Source organism: Podarcis bocagei (genome assembly GCF_964188305.1).
Source record: "Podarcis bocagei genome assembly, chromosome: 11".
In the NCBI taxonomy this organism is placed as follows: Eukaryota; Metazoa; Chordata; class Lepidosauria; order Squamata; family Lacertidae; genus Podarcis; species Podarcis bocagei.
The window spans coordinates 7,617,130-7,621,107 of NC_138136.1; the positions used below are offsets into that span (position 1 = coordinate 7,617,130).

At 47.1% G+C, this 3,978-nt stretch overlaps 1 pseudogene across 1 annotated transcript; it reads right to left on the reverse strand.

Annotated features, from left to right (window-relative positions):
- Positions 1 to 2,491: 2,491 nt before the first annotated feature.
- On the reverse strand, positions 2,492 to 3,328 carry LOC308597569 (RNA-binding protein 8A pseudogene; annotated as a pseudogene). The gene has a single exon. The product of its transcript is annotated as an RNA-binding protein 8A pseudogene (transcript).
- Positions 3,329 to 3,978: the final 650 nt, after the last annotated feature.

The following is a 3,978-nucleotide window of genomic DNA, read 5'->3' on the forward strand; positions in this document are numbered from 1 at the left end:
AACTGAATCTAGTGATCCACCACCATTTGAGAGGGAAAGCCTGTCACTCTGCTTGGTTGCACGGACTCTGCAGGAACAGGATGACAGAGCTGCTCCCAGAGTACGGGACTGCAACCATGGGAACAAACCTGTGTACAAACCTCTTTTTGTTTCCTTGTGTAGATGTGCTCCAAGGATTCACATTTGATCTGTATTGGCTCCCTGGAGTATGTATTTCTGTCTGGAAGTAAAGTTTGCCCATGTAGGACATGACTTCCCTGCACACTGAAAGACATCACTTTGTGGCTCTATCCTCTGAGGAAAACTAGGAAATGTCATTCTGAGACAGGGTTATGGACCTCTGTGAGAGAATTCTGAGGACCCTTGTGAAACCTCCTTCTCCCTGTCTTCCTTGGAGGTTGTGATGAGAAACACGCCGTCACTTTAAATAGGACTACATTTGTGGTACACATATGCCCTCTCATTTATCACAAGAAAACAGGCGTTCCTTCTCAAGTTTTAGAAAGGTCCTAGGGAGTTCTAGACCACAAGGGGAATTATGCATTTCAGACCCTTCTCAGACAGAGAGAGGGAGAGAGAGATTGGAAATGTTCTGTGACTTTTAAATTCCTTGATACATTGATGTCAAACCTTTTCTTCAAGGGTGGCAAAAATAGGCCTTTAGCTGATGTGAAGATTTAGGCTGATTTTTCCTCACTGCTAGTTTATTCATTATAACATTATACTGTATTGCAGCTTTAGTGTGAAATGTATATTTGATTTCTTAATCATTTCAAAGGTTGGATATTTTCTTGCCTTTGTATTAAGGTTTGCGTGCTCTGCAAGCCACTTTGTGAGCCCTGTGCAAGACAAAAGATAGAATACAAACAAAAATAGATTTGATCCAAAGTATTGGCGTCACTCGCTATCTTGAGTCCACATGGAGTTCTCTGTCTTGGAATTGCTCGTGCCGTTAGCACAGGGACGAGGAACCAGTGGCCTTTCAGATGCTGTGGAATTACAAGCAGCACCTGATTAATAATAATAATAATAATAATAATAATAATAATAATAATAATTGTATCCCGCCCATATGGCTGGGTTTCCCCAGCCACTCTGGGTGGCTTCCAACAAAGATTAAAAACACATTAAAATGTCACACATTAAAAACTTCCCTGAACAAGGCTGCCTTCAGTTGTTTTCTAAAAGTCTGGTAGTTGTTTTTCTCTTTGACATCTGATGGGAGGGCGTTCCACAGGGCGGGTGCCACTACCGAGAAGGCCCTCTGCCTGGTTCCCTGTAACTTGGCTTCTCACATGAGGGAACCGCCAGAAGGCCCTCAGCGCTGGACCTCAGTGTCTGGGCAGAACGATGGGAGTGTTGCAAGTGGTTTCCCCACACAGGACACCTAGGCCATGGGGCGCAAAATTGAGAAGACCCATAACTGAGAAGATCCATTTGGAGTGCCATATTTTTCCCATGCATAGGGTGCTATGTAATGAAAGATTACCAAAGTCTGCCCCGGCTACAAGCCCTAAAATACCTGATCACTAGCCATGCTGGCTGGAGTTGAAGAGAGTTACAAGTCCAAAATCAGGAGAGGCCCCATTCTGGTATGATTCTGGGTGCATGAACTGTGGAGCCATTACAGAGGAAAACAGAAGTGCAGGCCTAGCTTTATGCCACAGTTAGGTTCAAGCGTGCCAACCCCCCACTTCTCCCAATGGGGTGCATGCATACGATATATATATCGTATTTTTCGCTCTATAGGACGGACTTTTTCCCCCTCCAAAAATTAAGGGGAAATGTGTGTGCGTCCTATAGAGTGAATGCAGGCTGCGCAGCTAAGCCCAAAGACAGAACAGGGAGACGGAACGCTGCGGAACGCTCCATCTCACTCTTCTAGTTTGGGGTTAGCTGCGCAAAGCCTCCGGAGGTTACAAAGGCTGTCCTAGAAGCCTCAAGCCTTTGGAGTGCAGCGGGAACTCGCGCTGCACTCCAAAGGCTTTGGGTCAGCGAAAGGAACCCGAAGCCTTTGTAGCGCAGCACGAGGTCCCGCTGCGCTCCAAAGGCTTCAGGGATCTTTGAGGCTGGCAGTGGGGGATAGCAGCGCTTCCCCCCACCGCCAGCCGCACAAGCTCGGGGGGCAGCGCGAAGGCGGTGTGCCACCTTCCCGCTGCTCCCCGACCTCTTTGAGGCTTTTCCCCAAGAAGGGAGAAGGGACTGACTGGCCGTGTCAGTCCCTTCTCTCTCCTCGTAGAAAAGCCCGCAGGAGCCGTGCGCTCCTTAAAGGGTGCATGGCTCCTGTGGGCTTTTGTGGGAAATGGGGGAATTCCCCCACCTCCCGCAAAAGCAGGGAGAAGGTCTGGGAGAATCACACAGGCTGCGCGCAGCCTGCCCGCTGCTCCCAGAGCTGGGGGGGGGGGAATCATATTTTTTTCCTTGATTTCCCCCTCTGAAAACTAGGTGCGCCCTATGGTCAAGTGCACCCTATGGAGCGAAAAATACGGTATATATTTAAAAGTCCATAATCTTTTTATTCTGAACATTGCTTTCAGACAGTCCCTTCTCAAAGACTAAAAAGCACAATGACTTGTACCAAGACACAGGAGGACGTATGTCCAAGGACACCAATAACAGGAAACCTCATGTAAACTGAGACATCAGATTGAGAGTAATTAAGAAATAATCAAACTATGTAAATACAAAATTAACCAGGGGGCGGGGGGGGGGAGAAAATGATATAAGCATATGGTCTTAGTGCAGATGGGCATTTCCTTCTGGTTCACCAGGATTTAACACCACAAGCATCGCAAAAAGGACAACCTCCCTCCCCACCTTTAGCGCCTCCTTCTGTCAGGACTCCTGCTCCTCCTTCTACGGCCACCCCTTCACTTCCCTTTCGGAGGTCCCCTGAGAAAACACCAATCCACATTGATTGGCTGCCCCAGAAGGTCTTGTCCATTCAGTCCCTCCATGGCTTCTTTGTACATTTCATATTCTACCAGGGTGTAGCCCTTCAGGTAACCAGTCCGCCAGTCAAGATTCAGGTGGAGGTTCTTGATTTCCCTGAACTCTGCAAACTTGTCATGAATGTCCTCTTCGGTGGCCTCCTCATGGACACCCGTGAAGAAGAGAATCCAGCCTTCCACCAATCTCTGGGGACCCGACTTATCCCCATCTTGCTTCATGCTGTCGTAATCCTCACGGACTTGGGCTCTGGAACCCTTCTCTGACCCAAACCTTTCCTCTTCTTCACTTGTTCCTTCAGTTTGTGGATGCTTTCATCGCCATCCTCACCGCCCGCCTCATGGAGGTCCAGTATGTCCGCCATCTTGGCCACTCCATGGGGTACATGTTATGACCACTTAATATGATACTATGAGACATCACTAATAAATGAGGAGTATATCGACGGAAACTGAGGGCACAGCTAAATTCAGCAGAGTTATTTGCAGCCGAGATTGATCACTTTGTGCATTCAGCATCGTGCATATCATTTATGGTATGTTCTGTAGAACAGCCAGATCTCCAAAAATCTGATTTGTAAGAAAGGGGATAATTGAGAACAAACAGCTGCACTGAGCATTTGTGAGGTTATTTGTTCCCGGAGTGGGGTAGAGATTAACAATTTTAATTAACACCAAATCAATCTATAAAGATGTCTTAAGAAGAGGGTTGTTGGAACAGGGTCGTTTTCATAGTTGAGCGGGTTGGCAAAGAGTCCATAACAGCCCAGAAGTTACTCTGCCAAAACAATCACAAAGAGACTGTGACATAAAGGAATCAGATGCACTTATAACAGAAAAATGCATGTGTCAGTAGGCTTTTTTCTGGAAATTGTGGATTATAATCTCATATGTGATAGCCAGCCAGAGGGATAATGAAGGGACCCTATTTTTAGCCGGGGCTGTGCTCTCTGGCCTACTTAGGATGATGAATGATCTAGCCCTAATAGCTCACTAGGGCAGCCTCAATCTGAATGGTGAAACACGGCAA